The 16,119-nt window shown below is 44.2% G+C and overlaps 2 protein-coding genes and 1 pseudogene across 3 annotated transcripts in view; all 3 read right to left on the reverse strand.

Annotated features, from left to right (window-relative positions):
* LOC142257597 (uncharacterized) overlaps window positions 1-16,119 on the reverse strand; it is a 1,260,196-nt gene that overhangs the window by 541,945 nt on the left and 702,132 nt on the right. The gene's annotated exons all lie outside the window — the stretch shown is intronic.
* Window positions 1-16,119, reverse strand: part of LOC142257662 (uncharacterized) — a 69,389-nt gene that overhangs the window by 23,479 nt on the left and 29,791 nt on the right. The window lies entirely within an intron of this gene.
* Window positions 2,048-3,441, reverse strand: LOC142257682 (elongation factor 1-gamma-A-like; annotated as a pseudogene).

The raw sequence follows: 16,119 nt of genomic DNA on the forward strand, positions 1-16,119 counted from the left end.
AAGTCTATGGGGAAAAAACGGATGCGGTACCGGATCCGTTTTACCCGTTTTTTTCCGGATTGAACCTGATGGCAAAAAACTGATGTGTGAAAGTAGCCTTATACAGAAGTGGAATCATACCCTCAGTGTCAGCCTGCTTCTCTCTCTGTAGAGACACTTGTCTGTACAGAGCGATGAAGCAGAGCCGACATTGCTCTACCTGTGGACTACGTCGGACTCAGCATTTTGCATTTTTTTTTTTATAACAATGATTGAGTCTCTAAATGTTTGTTTTATCCCTAATAAGAAAAATTGTGGGTTTTTTTTTACCGTTTACTAGAAATTCATGGTGGTCATGTGTAATTTGGCGTGATACCATGAATTTCGGGCTTAGTACCAGCTGAGAATACAAAGCTGGTATTAACCCCTTTATTACCCAACGTGCCACCATCATCAGGGCCGCTGGACAAGCCGGGTAAAGCGCATAGAAATGGCACTAAGAAACAATGCACCATTTCCAGGGGTGGCTGCGGTTTTTAGCATGGGGGGCCCATCTACCTGGCTTTACCTGACTGGTGATTAAAACATGGCGGGAGCTCATGCATTTTTTTTTTAAATTATTGGGCTTCCTGTATTTTGATTGCCAGCCAAGGTAAAGCTAGGCAGATGGGGGTGGCAGCCCATAAGTGTCCGCTTTATCTGTGCCGAGAATCAAAAATACTGCGGAACGCGGTGTCATTTTTTGAAATTATTTATCTATTTTAAACACTAGTATATGTGTGAGGGACCCAACAGCCAATCACAGAGGCTGTCACGCAGAATGGGTATCTGTGATTGGCTGTTGGAGTAATCTGGGATCTGCCCACACATTCTAGATGCTAAAATGTATGGGCTGGTTTCAGGTTACTCCAGCATCCAATAACAGATGCCCACTCTGTGTCAGCATCTATGATTGTTTTATTTTACTGTTAAAATAACAGACAGAAAAAATATTTTATTAGAAATAAAAAACAGAAGATATTTAGGACTCAAATTTTATAACGCAAAAAACCCCTAAACCCTCCGATGTAGTCCAAAGGCAGGCAAGCATCTTCAGCGTTGCTACATCTGACTTACAGGACCTTCCGTGACGTCATAGCCATGTGACCAGTCTGTAACCCAATGTCTATACAATATTCACACCAGACTGGTCACATGGCTATGACGTCATGGAAGGTCCTGTAAGTCAGTGGTGGTTACCCGGGGGTACAGCAATGATCGGACCCGGAAGCAGAAGCGGACGGGAAACAGTCTGCAAGATGCGTTGCGGGACCTGTAAGTATAATAAAAAATGTTTATTATTAACTATATTTCTTTATTTTACAGCCTCCCCCATCCCATAAGAGCTGTGGAGTCTGTAAGCCAAACCTGCGACACCGACTCCACAATTTCCCTTGCACCGACTCAGACTCCACGACTCCGATATATTGCTTATAGTGACAAATTTATTGTAGTACAATGTGAACACCAGACATTTAATCATTTTTATGATAAAATATATTTATTGAAATACAACTTTAGAACACAAAAACCTCTCTACACTAACTTGGGTTGGAGGCAAAGCCGCAACCACATGGGAAACATCTATAACAATTTCCGGGTATAAAGGAATTGCCTCATGCACAGTCAGTTATGATGAACAGTTGAATTTTTCTATTTCTTTGAGCACAAGTGAAAAATTTTGCGGAAATATGATCAATTTGCTTGCTATAGGAGACTGAGTGAAATCTTTTTTCCTTGCAGCAACGCTTTGCCTGCTCCATGTCATCCAAATACTTGTCAAAGTTAAACTCCTCATCTGATGAGGATGAAGATGAAGATATGGCAGCAGCAGTAGCACTGTCAGGACCCAAGTCCTCTTGCACCTGGCAGTCCTGTAGCCGCTCATCCTAACTGCTGCCTCACTCACTCAGAGCTTCTTTTCCTTTAGTAAGCTGTTGATCATCAAGAAGTATACGATGAATTGGGTCCACATAAAAAAAAAAAAAAAAAAAAAAATCTTCTGGCAGCTGTTTATGTTTGACTTTTTATTTTTTGGGGTTTGCCGTCTAAAGTTAAAACGCTTGATTGTTTCATTCGAAGAGAGCAGTGGACGGGCCCCAGCTCTTCAGTGGACAGACAGCTCCTCGCTCCCTCCCCATGTCCTCACTTGAAAATTTTGCCCTGGTTGAAGGCTTTGCCCACATGCTCAAATTCTCCTTCCCAGCAGAAATACTCTTTCACGAGGGTTTTGCACTCCTCACTGTCCGGGTCCAGCTTCCTCCAATTGTAAAATTTATAGTCTATTTGCCAATCCTGAGACAGTGTGAATGCTAAGTCCTGGCCTCTGAACACCCACACGCCGGAGATGGAGCGGTCGTTGTTGGGTCCGAACAGGATAACGCTGGTGAAGCTTGTCCAGAAGCTGGAACATACCAGTTATGAGGTTGCAGGTCATGAAGCTTTGGGCGAGTTCGCCGGGGAAACTGCACTCCGAGTACCAGATGGACCAGCCCTCTTTATCAAAATGCTCCCAGAAGTAAGGCAGGGCCACCGATAGCGTGTTTTCGTTGGAATATTTTCTTTTAAATTCATCCATACTGAAGGAACTCTTAGGGAGGTGAGCGTAGGGGTCCTTTGACTTGGGCTGCGCTGCCAGAGCCTTTTTAAACTCGTCCAGGTCCTCCTCTGTGGCCGATGCTGGGGGAGGTGCAGGCTTCTCTTCTTTTTTCGGTTCCTTGGCAGGTTTCTCTTTCTTGGGGGTCTCTATTTTGGGCTGCAGTTCTGCAAACTTATTAGCATTAAACTGCTCCATCTTGTCACACAGCTGCATTTCTCCCAACACTGCATGGAACTAGAGCTGATTCACGCAGGTTATAAACCATCTTGTGACATTGCCAAAAGGCTGGAGGAAGGAAGGATCCAAGACCTGCTTGTAAAGCCACAGGAGGGAGCACGTAACTGCCACATCAGCCAGCGTGACCCTCTCACCAATCAAGAAGGTTCTAGTGCGAAGATGAGCATCTAAGGTGGCCAGGATGAGCTTCACCTCCTCCTTGGCTTGTTCTGTAGCCTGCTTGTTAAACTGCATGATCCCCAGAGTTGGGAAGACCCATGCGCTGGCTGGAGGGACAATGTGGTTGCCTGCGAAACTGACCCATTGGAGGACCTTGTCTAGGCGGGATGCTTCACGGAGGGCATCGTTACCCACATAGTGAGCTATGGCGCTGCTCTCAGACAGAAGCCATCATTACCCTCAAACGCTGGACCTTCCCCAGAGGAAACTTCTTCAGGAACTCAGGCGTTTTGTTGGTGACGCCAAACTGGAATTCTGGGGCAGAGGACGCAACGGTGATGGGAAACCTCGAATACTGAGCAGCGATGAGGGGCTTGTATGCCCTCCAGTTATCAGGGTACGTGTACAGAGTCCTACCAGCCATCTTCACTCGAGGAGAAAGGGCAGAATTTTATTTTTTAATAGCTGTGTCTCTCTGCATTTCATTGAAGCAGAAATGTCATCTGCGATTAAACCTCCTCTTTAGGACAGGCAAAATAGCAAGTTCTTCCACTCCCTTATGAAAATGCAAGGAGTTAAATCCTCAGCTTGTAATTTGTTAATCATCGCAAATGAGTGATTATGCAATTCCTTCAATTCAGCCACCTGTGTCCATTGACCTCCACTAGGGTCACCTGAGGGTTCACCATATTTTTAAAAAACTGTTTTAGTTCAAGCAATCGCTCAATCATTAGATAAGTGCTGCCCCACCGAGTGGCTTGAGCAACAAATGCCCCTTTCCCAACACGTCTCTTCAAAATGGAATCAATTTTAGGGGATCTGGCAGCAATAACCAATTTCCTCACTTTTGCAATCAGATTTCCAGCATGTTCCTCTTGCAGATCTCTTATTGCCAGCTGCAGCGTGTGCACAACACAGCGCATGTGATGAATATGAAAGGGTTTTGAAGCAGCTTCAACAAGATCATCTAATTCTAAAGTATCATTTTGCTGTTCTTCTGTTGTAATATCTGTTTGTTCCTCAGCTACATGAACAGCACTGTGGCCTTCCATCGCAAAAACGCTGTGTGTGAATGTAGCCTTAGATCAGGAATGGACCAGGCCATTTATAGGACATTTTATAACGTTCCCAAATTCCTATGAAAAAAAATATTCAGCACATTCTGCATTGAACCAGTGTACCCAAGTTATTCTATATTTTAGGAGTCGGAGTCAGTCCATTTTATACCAACTCCGACTCAACCAAAATTAACACAGACTGACTCCACAGCCCTGCCCATAACTGTAAAGTCCAAGTTAGTAGTTCGGATGCAAGTTCGCATTCTCAGAACTCAAACTCAAACTTTACAAAACGTTCGGGCGAGGCTCTCGAACATGAACATTGGGGAGTTCGCCCATAAGTAATCATCATCCATCTCTTCAGACATTAATTGCAGTTCCCCATAATCTGCTTCTTCTGAACGTGGCTGCTCAAATATTTGTTAATCACCGTACATGACCTCCAAATATTACTCTCAAAACGTGCACGGTGCAGAAGCAGGCACAGTTTGCCATGTCACATGGCCACAAACACCAACATCAGCACCACGTCCACTTCCCCAACCCTTAATGTATGACTTGAGCATGTTTAATTAGGTATGCAGGTAAGTGTACTCTTATTACAGAATAGAAGGAATTGAAATTATACCTTTAAGGGACTGTTTGATTGATCTTGCAGCAGATAGGCTGGGTTTATTGCTGCACTAACTGGCTTTTTTGAAACACTCTGGTTGACCCAACTCCATTAAACTCTATAAACACTAACACTCAGATAGCAGCAATTTTAGAAATCTCCCTTTAAAATGGTGTTTTGTTTGGGACTGCACCAGGTAATTGAAAGTAATCAACTTTGCGTAACTGGATTTTTTTTTTTTTAAACTCTTTGGTCGACCTTAGTCCATTAAACTCTAAGCACTAACACGCTCACATAGCAGCAATTTTAGAATTCTCCCATTAAAAACACCAAGGTTACTTACCGGTAGCCGGTTTTTCCAGAACCCATGACAGCACCACGTGAGAGAGGGATCCGCCCAGCGAGGACAGGAAACCATTCTGAAATAAAGGGCGGTACCTCCCCCCTTCGTCAGTTGATTACCGAGAATTGAGAGGGATGCCAACAATTGTTAGAACTTAATTCCATCACCAACTATAACACACACATGCACACCCAGAATAGTGCACACTAAGGGTGAGAAGGGAGGGATTATATGGGTGCTGTCATGGGTTTAGGAAAAACCAGCTACCGGTAAGTAACCTTGTTTTCCCTTCACCCATGATAGCACCACGTGAGAGATTTTCAGAGAATAACGTAATAGAGAGGGACCATCGTCTCAAGCACCCATCTACAAATGAGAGGTCAGCCGAGGAGGATAGATCCAACAGATAGTGACGGAAAAAAGGTAGCGTGTGAGGACCAGGGAGCGGTCCTATAATCCGGTCAATAGATATCTGCATCTTCTCAGCCCCGGAGGTCGACACTAAACTGGTGGAATGGGCCCTTATGCCCTCTGGGATGGCAGCCCCACTAGAGGAGTAGGCTAAGCAATAGCCTCCCTAATCCACCTAGATACAGTGCTGTTTGACACCCACAGACCCATCCTACTACATTGAAGGCTATGAATAAGGACTGTTTTCCCCACACTGTGTGTCACTGAGAGGCATAGAAGCAGGGCCCTTTGGACATCTAACTCGTGAATCTGTTTACCCCTGTATATGTAGGATGGCCGCAAAAGGAGGGAAGAACTATCTCCTGCGTGCTATGGAATCGAGAGGCGACCTTTGGGAGATAGGCCGGAGAAGGTGTTAATAGGACCCTATTATTGAATACCTACCTGAGTGTAGGGCTGTACTACCGATAAGGCTTGTAATCAATAGAGTAGTAGTAGTCTTTTGGCCTGAGCAATATACAGCTGCAATTCCATCTTGCTGTAAGTAATGATATTTTCTTTTTTGCTTTTTTAGATTATATGTAGTGTAGGGACCTACAAGCATGAGGTTCCCGTGACGAGGGTTGTAGGCTTACGTCTTATGGCCATAACGCTAACAAAAAACCTCAAAAACTTTTTTGTACAGGATACAGCCAGGCCCCTTTTTGTTAGGCCTTGCTATCAGAGTTTCTGTCCCTACGTAGCGCGCAGTGGGGGTACGGCTTGGCAGCCCGCCTGATCTAATAGTATGGGCGTCACCTAATAGGCTGCGGGTTTGTGACTGTGCGTCTGCTAGTGTGAACAGTGCTCTATGCAAGCCTCCAGTGTGCAGTTTTACCATCCAGCCATCACCTCCTCCATATTTGGAAGTGCGTGTGAATGGCTCCACCTGCACCTGTGTTGCCTCCACCTAGTGGGGGTTTAGCTGTATCCTGCTGGAGTAGTAGTAGTCTTTTGGCCTGAGCAGTATACAGCTGCAATTCCATCTTGCTGTAAGTAATGATAGTTTCTTTTTTGCTTTTTTAAACTCTGTGTGCTAACGGCAAGGCCATTAGCAAAATCGTCATTAATGTTAGCAACGTCAGGGAGAGTTTGATAATAGGTTCAAAGGGAGGACCCCTGAGGGTATCCAACCTAATTTGATTCGACAGTGGAACTTCAGGCAGGACCATTGGTACAGTCCCATCACAAGCTGAAAAAAAAACAAAAACAAAAACCTATTAACCCACCGGTTTTGCTTCCAGTTTACCAACCTATAAGGCTCCTAAGGCAGAACATGAACCCTCAGAGTGTTAACTGAGAACCCTAGAGCTAACCCCTTCTGCAAGAATGCTAAGTTGTATGGAATAGGAACCTCCGTACCCAAGGGACTATTTGTAAATAAGAGAACCTCTTGCCACACTCTCCCAGATTTTAGTGGTAACCAATTTACGGCTCTTCAGCAATGAAGAGACAGGTGCAGGGGAGAACCCTTTGGGTATCAGCAACAACCTCTCAAGTTCTAACCTGTTAAATGAAAACCCTCCTCCTGTGCGTGGAATACAGGTGTCTGCACTAACAAGTCCGGAATCCCAGGCCGAACCTAAGGATCCGCGACAGACATTGTCCTCAGGAGAGCGAACCATGGCCTCTTGGGCCAGAAGAGGGTGATGAGAAGGACCCTCGGCCGATCCACCCCGATCTTTTGTATAACTGTCGATAGCATGACAACAGGGCCTTAAGGGCATAGGCTAATCTGAAAGTCCATGGAACCGGAAGTGTATCCACTGCGAAGGGCTGGTCTGCTGGAATTATGGAACATAATTGGTCTATATGCCTGTTTAGCCTGGAGGAAAACTGGTCCATCTGCGGCATTCTCCACAGAGGCACTACTGTTGAAAAGAGCCTTGGATTCAGGGATTATTCCCCTTGTTGCGGTTGATGGCGACTGAGGCAATCTGCCTTGGTATTTAGAAATCCCTTTAAGTGTAGAGTAGAGCGGGGATTCTGTTCTGCCCACTGAAAAAAACGTAAGATGCCTGAATGAGGGATAGGGAGTGTGTCCCCCCCCGGAGGTTTATGTAGGAGACTGTAGAATGATTATTCGACATAACCCGAAACGTGCCAACCCTGGAGGGGTGGGGGAGGATTTCAGTGCTCGTTCCACCGTCCATAGCTCCTGGGAGGTGTGAAGGCCGCGCAGCTTCCTGTGCTGAGCACCAGCCCAGGGATATCTGCACATGGAGGCAAGCTTCCCCAGCCGGGCTGGCTAGCATTGGCAGCAACCACCTCCCGATGCAGTGGGAGCCAGGAAACCCCCACAGACAGGTTGCCTATGGATATGTAAAGAGTAAACCTGGCTCGACCACTCAAATAAATGTAGGTGCTCTGGAGAAAAACAGGTAAAATAGAAAAAATATACTCCGGCACACTAAGGATTATATATGAGAAAAGAGTCCAATATGGTGCTTAAAAAACGTCTTTATTATTAGAAGTGTATATTTTGTCCAACGTTTCAACCCGTTGAGGGTTTTCTTCAAGGACTAATTTATAATAAACAGGAAAAGAGAAAAAAAAAAAGGAGAACAATGTCACAGCAATATAGTATACACAATTGTTTCATAATAGGAGCATGTATTACATACACATAAGAGGAAAAAAGCTGAACAAAATTGTTTTCAAAATAAAAAAACAAGCTTTCCATACAGAATGTACATGAAAATCTCCCATGAGCAAAGTAAAATGAGATCCCCTCAGGGATTTGCACAACGTGTTATACAAAGTACATGGACTGAAGGCAAAGACATACCTATGGTAAACGAAACTAAGGTTCTTAAGCAAGCACCAAGTCGCGTCAGGTGAGTCAGAATTTTCTAGTGTCCAAAATGGTACTAGAGAGGTGAAACATGAAATGTCATTAATGAGAACTATTTGATTCAACAAAGGGGACAGAAGGGGATTGTAATGAGGGCATACCTATATGGACCAGTATTGGGTATTAAAACATCAGTTCGTGTGGGTAGAAAATGAGAGAAAGGCCACGGCCGTTCTGAAAAGTCAAAAGGATATACATATGATCACTAAAAGAGCCATGTGTAGAGACTGGTGGCATGTCCGTTCCCCTAGAGGGCGTACCATGTGAGTGACGCTAGTGTGTTTGATTCCACAGAGGTCGTAGGAAAACTAATCCTAGAATCAAAAGGTCATATTTCTGTTTACTGCAGGAGACATGTAACAGGACTAATGGCATGTCAACCCCCATAGGGCATACCTTGTAAGTAAAGCCAGTACGTGCCAAGGATCCAAGGCCACGATTTAAGTCAGGTTAAAGCCAATGTGGATAAATAGTTCATACTGAGATATACACAGAAACCTATCTGAGTTGTATGTCAATAAATAAAAGGCAATACATAGTATCGATGCCACTAAATGTTAGTACCAACCAGGGTAGAGTAAAGTCATAGTTACCATGGATAAGGGAGTAAGTCCTGAATGATTCCTCAGGAGTCATAGGGAAACTAATGATAAAAACACAAAAGTGTACATAACCATCTGTGAAGAGGGTTGTGTGTTAGTTGTGAGAATACCAAAATGGGGGTGGACAACGGACATTAGACATACCTCACCTCTGAGTATAAATCTCACAAGTGTAATGCTGTGCCGGCCTCAGATCAATTCTTCTATGATCATGTGGGATCAAATGGTAGTGAGTTGTGGCTGTGGTGACAATAGAGGATACATGGAGCGTGTAAAAGAGTTTGTATAAGTCATAATGACATCACCACAAAAAGGTAAATGTAAAAAACCGATCGTACCTCATATAGAGGTATCTGTGTCATACAGGTGAGGCTACATCGGCTGCGGGGTGGATCTGCGAGGTTCATATATGTCCAACATGTGTTGAGAGGTTACTAAAATGTTAGTAGAGGAAGCGACAAAGGGAGCTCCCTCTATATGAGGTACGATCGGTTTTTTACATTTACCTTTTTGTGGTGATGTCATTATGACTTATACAAACTCTTTTACACGCTCCATGTATCCTCTATTGTCACCACAGCCACAACTCACTACCATTTGATCCCACATGATCATAGAAGAATTGATCTGAGGCCGGCACAGCATTACACTTGTGAGATTTATACTCAGAGGTGAGGTATGTCTAATGTCCGTTGTCCACCCCCATTTTGGTATTCTCACAACTAACACACAACCCTCTTCACAGATGGTTATGTACACTTTTGTGTTTTTATCATTAGTTTCCCTATGACTCCTGAGGAATCATTCAGGACTTACTCCCTTATCCATGGTAACTATGACTTTACTCTACCCTGGTTGGTACTAACATTTAGTGGCATCGATACTATGTATTGCCTTTTATTTATTGACATACAACTCAGATAGGTTTCTGTGTATATCTCAGTATGAACTATTTATCCACATTGGCTTTAACCTGACTTAAATCGTGGCCTTGGATCCTTAGCACGTACTGGCTTTACTTACAAGGTACGCCCTATGGGGGTTGACATGCCATTAGTCCCGTTACATGTCTCCTGCAGTAAACAGAAATATGACCTTTTGATTCTAGGATTAGTTTTCCTATGACCCCTGTGGAATCAAACACACTAGCGTCACTCACATGGTACGCCCTCTAGGGGAACGGACATGCCACCAGTCTCTACACATGGCTCTTTTAGTGATCATATGTATATCCTTTTGACTTTTCAGAATGGCCGTGGCCTCTCATTTTCTACCCACACGAACTGATGTTTTAATACCCAATACTGGTCCATATAGGTATGCCCTCATTACAATCCCCTTCTGTCCCCTTTGTTGAATCAAATACAGTTAGGTCCAGAAATATTTGGACAGTGACACAAGTTTTGTTTTTTTAGCTGTTTAGAAAAACATGTTCAGAAATACAATTCTATATATAATATGGGCTGAAAGTGCACACTCCCAGCTGCAATATGAGAGTTTTCACATCCAAATCGGAGAAAGGGTTTAGGAATCATAGCTCTGTAATGCATAGCCTCCTCTTTTTAAAGGGACCAAAAGTAATTGGACAAAGGACTCTAAAGGCTGCAATTAACTCTGAAGGCGTCTCCCTCGTTAACCTGTAATCAATGAAGTAGTTAAAAGGTCTGGGGTTGATTACAGGTGTGTGGTTTTGCATTTGGAAGCTGTTGCTGTGACCAGACAACATGCGGTCTAAGGAACTCTCAATTGAGGTGAAGCAGAACATCCTGAGGCTGAACAAAAAGAAAAAATCCATCAGAGAGATAGCAGACATGCTTGGAGTAGCAAAATCAACAGTCGGGTACATTCTGAGAAAAAAGGAATTGACTGGTGAGCTTGGGAACTCAAAAAGGCCTGGGCGTCTACAGATGACAACAGTGGTGGATGATCGCCGCATACTTTCTTTGGTGAAGAAGAACCCGTTCACAACATCAACTGAAGTCCAGAACACTCTCAGTGAAGTAGGTGTATCTGTCTCTAAGTCAACAGTAAAGAGAAGACTCCATGAAAGTAAATACAAAGGGTTCACATCTAGATGCAAACCATTCATCAATTCCAAAAATAGACAGGCCAGAGTTAAATTTGCTGAAAAACACCTCATGAAGCCAGCTCAGTTCTGGAAAAGTATTCTATGGACAGATGAGACAAAGATCAACCTGTACCAGAATGATGGGAAGAAAAAAGTTTGGAGAAGAAAGGGAACGGCACATGATCCAAGGCACACCACATCCTCTGTAAAACCTGGTAGAGGCAATGTAATGGCATGGGCATGCATGGCTTTCAATGGCACTGGGTCACTTGTGTTTATTGATGACATAACAGCAGACAAGAGTAGCCGGATGAATTCTGAAGTGTATCGGGATATACTTTCAGCCCAGATTCAGCCAAATGCCGCAAAGTTGATCGGACGGCGCTTCATAGTACAGATGGACAATGACCCCAAGCATACAGCCAAAGCTACCCAGGAGTTCATGAGTGCAAAAAAGTGGAACATTCTGCAATGGCCAAGTCAATCACCAGATCTTAACCCAATTGAGCATGCATTTCACTTGCTCAAATCCAGACTTAAGACGGAAAGACCCACAAACAAGCAAGACCTGAAGGCTGCGGCTGTAAAGGCCTGGCAAAGCATTAAGAAGGAGGAAACCCAGAGTTTGGTGATGTCCATGGGTTCCAGACTTAAGGCAGTGATTGCCTCCAAAGGATTCGCAACAAAATATTGAAAATAAAAATATTTTGTTTGGGTTTGGTTTATTTGTCCAATTATTTTTGACCTCCTAAAATGTGGAGTGTTTGTAAAGAAATGTGACAATTCCTACAATTTCTATCAGATATTTTTGTTCAAACCTTCAAATTAAACGTTACAATCTGCACTTGAATTCTGTTGTAGAGGTTTCATTTCAAATCCAATGTGGTGGCATGCAGAGCCCAACTCGCCAAAATTGTGTCACTGTCCAAAGATTTCTGGACCTAACTGTAGTTCTCATTAATGACATTTCATGTTTCACCTCTCTAGTACCATTTTGGACACTAGAAAATTCTGACTCACCTGACGCGACTTGGTGCTTGCTTAAGAACCTTAGTTTCGTTTACCATAGGTATGTCTTTGCCTTCAGTCCATGTACTTTGTATAACACGTTGTGCAAATCCCTGAGGGGATCTCATTTTACTTTGCTCATGGGAGATTTTCATGTACATTCTGTATGGAAAGCTTGTTTTTTTATTTTGAAAACAATTTTGTTCATCTTTTTTCCTCTTATGTGTATGTAATACATGCTCCTATTATGAAACAATTGTGTATACTATATTGCTGTGACATTGTTCTCCTTTTTTTTCTCTTTTCCTGTTATTATAAATTAGTCCTTGAAGAAAACCCACATCGGACAAAATATACACTTCTAATAATAAAGACGTTTTTTAAGCACCATATTGGACTCTTTTCTCATATATAATCCTTAGTGTGCCGGAGTATATTTTTTCTAGGTTGCCTATGGATGTCCACCAAAGCTGGGAAGTCTTGACCATCAAGGAGAGAATGACGTCCCCTTTTTGAAACATCCTCCTAACGTTTATTGGGCAGACAGGATTTGCCATTGGAGAGCCCCGGAGTGGGTCTCGCCCCATGGAACCGCTGGGAAGCAGGATGTCATAGTGTCCCACGGGGACATAGCTTGTCTCAGAGACATATTGGGATGGCGGCTTGCCCCCAGGGCCAATTCTGACACCTTGAGTATCTTCTCTGCTGGAAAAAAGGCATAGCGTCGGGAAGGACTGCTTGGAATCGGATGCTTTCTCCAACGCATCTTCCAGCTGTTGACCAAAAGGAGCTGACCGTCATATGGCCCTCAACATAATTCATGCTTGGTTTGCAAGTATATTGGACAGCCCTTCAACCACAATGCCCTTCCGGCCGGATTAGACAATCCTGCAGAACGGGCTCCCAGCCTGATAGCATCAGCTGATGACTCGGTAAGAAATGCTGCTGCTCCTTTCAGCAGTGGTAACTTAGGAAGGATTTTCCCTCGAGGAGTTTTATCCTTCAGCTGATCTACAATAGTTTGTAGCCAGATCATGAAAAGCACTGGCTGTGCAGGTATTTGGCAATAGACTGCTTCAGAACTCCTGCTGATGTTTCCCACAAGTGCTTAACACCGCTGTCTGCTCTTTTGTCAAGGGGGTATTTCACCTCTTTTAGAGGATTGTGCAACTGCTGCATCGAGTCTTGGGGCGTTATCCCATTTGTTTAAAAAAAAAAAAAAAAAATTATCAAGGGGATACTTCCTTTTTGAGGAGGAAGGTAGAGTTCCTCGTTTGTCCGCTTCCACTCTTCTGAAAAAGTGCTTCTATTTCAACGGTTACAGGGAAGTTTTGCTTCCTTTTCTCTGTAACATCGTCAAGGGACTTGTTAGACTTCTCACCTATGAGGCCCCCTAGGCGCCTTGACCGCCTTACCAGAGTCCCGACATCATCGATGGAGAAGCACGCCTGCCTCCCACAGCACTATCCGAGGATGAGGAGTCTGAGCGTGAAGAAGCACTGGACGAGGCGGAAAAAAACAGTCAGTATCTCTCGCTTTTGATTTTTTTCTCAATCATGAAAGCCTTCATGGAATCATACACCTTGGATCTGATGACTGACCTAAGTTCCGCTGAAAACCCGGATGATTCTTCCGCAATTACGGAACGGATACTTGCGGCACACAATTTTATTTATTTATTATTTTTTTTATGTCCCGTTGCTCTCATCTAAAGGTTTAATCAACCATTCCGAGCAACTAACCAATAAGAGCCATCTGAGAATTTTTATCAAGAATCATTTGTCCTTTCATCCGTCCTTCACTTATTTTGCCAGTGCTGTATGCTGGAAACTGCCGCACACCATGACGTCCCCACCTCCACACTTCACTGATTTTGGTGTTTTGCTTTTTTTGGGGGTGAGTAGTCTTTTTGCCTCTGAACATGGTGTGTATTATGGCCTCGAAAGAGTTCAATTCTGGTCTTATCTCACCAGACTATCGTCCCCCAGGAGTTGAGCGTGCATACAGGCCATGGAGAGTGAGTGCCGTAACTATCAGTAACCAGCCCCCTCTGTTAGTGACAGCTGTTAATACAGAGCTGTCACTGTGTACATGTCATTCTGCAGGAATGGACCCCAACTCATGGCGTGCCATGTATGTCAGGGGTGTTGTTGCTAACCGTGGAGGCCGTTGCTGTTTACCACAAAGGAAGGGCTGCATGTTATAACGACTTATCGATATCACAATGTATACAGTTTTAACTCTCATGCTGCAATCCAAAGAGCGAAGCAGAAACAGTACTATATACGCCCCACACTAGGGGTCTCCAACACTAGGCTCATAGGCCATATTGGGTCACTGCACAGGGGACACTCCTTGCGGATTTTTACGATCCACCTAATGATGCAGAAACAAAAGGGGAAACCACAAAGGGACCTAAGGGTAAGGTGACATTCACGAAGATCACTCACCCACCACAGGACATCAAGGGTACCGGTTCTGGAGGCTCCGTCGGAACATCCACAGGTTTCGCAGAAGTTGTGAAGCCACAAGAGGATCTGCCGTTCTGGCTGCCGGGTTGGCCAGTGTCACTAGAACGGTGACTGTTCTTACGGTCATTCTGCCAGCGCTCTGGAAAGTGCGGCTGCCTTTCTGAATCTATCCTGGGATGTAGGCACAAGCACCCGCGCTGCCGGTAAGTGCCCCTTGAAACTGCGATCCTCCGCCTTCCGGTCCCATATGGTGCCTCCCCCCGCTTCCATGAGCCAAGCAGTGTCCAGATAGTGGGTGCCATCGCCACTGTGGTGCCCTGAAACACCGCCGTTGCTGCTGCTGGTGACGTCACGGTTTCAAGCATGCCTCTGTTACCCGGCATGCCTTGCACGCGTCCCAGAGCGCTCCACATCCGGATGGGTCCTGCCGCACACCCCCGCACGGACACCAGGTTCCCTAACGGCTGGTGGACAGCGCTTCCAGCCCCGAAGTACGGCGCCACAGGACTCACCCTGCTTTTCCGGACAACGGACGTGGGCTTGGTAAATACAACTTCTGGTCTTCTAAATTCGGTCTTCAAACCGCCGTATTTCAGAGCAAGGTCTCCCATCAAGGACAGGAAATCAACTGACGAAGGGGAGAGGTACTGCCCTTTTATTTCAGAATGGTTTCCTGTCCTCGCTAGGCGGATCCCTCTCTCACGTGGTGCTGTCATGGGTGAAGGGAAAATAGTGTTTTGTTTGGAGCTGCAAATAATTTAACGCAATCAACCCTGCCTAAATAACTTATGTTTTAAATATATTTTTATTAAAAATGTTTCCCTTTACATCAGTAAAATAAGGAAGAACAAACAAAACCATTCCCCGCACCACATAAAAATATATATATATAGATCTTGATGGAAGTAGACCTATGTGCGCACAGGGGCGTGATTAGACCACCACCATAGCGACCATTGGAACCAAAACAGGATAAGGTATTCGCAGAAAAAAAAGCCGACAAAATGTCATAAAATATAATACATTTTATTGATGTACTTAAAACCAAGAATTAAGGGTAAAAAATAGTCTCACAAAATGTGCAATAAAAACAGGGGGCAATGTGCTCAATATAGGTTGCAAATCATTAGTAATCACACGTGGTCAAAATTATTGGTACTCCTTGTTTAATGAAAGAAAAATCCACAATGGTCACAGAAATAACTTTAATCTGACAAAAGTAATAAATAATAAAAAAAAAAAAAAAATTATGAAATCGTCCTGGACAGAAATTATGGCGCCCTCCTCCTCCTCTTAATATTTGGTTGCACAACCTTTTGAGGCAATCACTGCAATCAAACAATTCCTGTAACTGTCAATGAGACTTTTGCTCCTCTCAGGTATTTTGGCGGCTCCTCAAGTGAAAACTGCTCCTTGTGTCTGGTGTGTGAAGGTCGCCTTCTCCAGACGGCAGGTTTCAGCTCTTTCCAAAGATGTTCAATAGGATTTAGGTCAGGGCTCATAGAAGCCACTTCAGAATAGTCCAATGTTTTCCTCTTAGCCATTCTTGGGTGTTTTTAGCTGTGTGTTTTGGGTCATTATCCTGTTGCAAAACCCATGACCTGTGACTGAGCCCAAGCTTACTGACACTGGGCAGCAC

The sequence above is a fragment of the Anomaloglossus baeobatrachus genome, chromosome 1 (genome assembly GCF_048569485.1).
Source record: "Anomaloglossus baeobatrachus isolate aAnoBae1 chromosome 1, aAnoBae1.hap1, whole genome shotgun sequence".
Classification (NCBI taxonomy): domain Eukaryota; kingdom Metazoa; phylum Chordata; class Amphibia; order Anura; family Aromobatidae; genus Anomaloglossus; species Anomaloglossus baeobatrachus.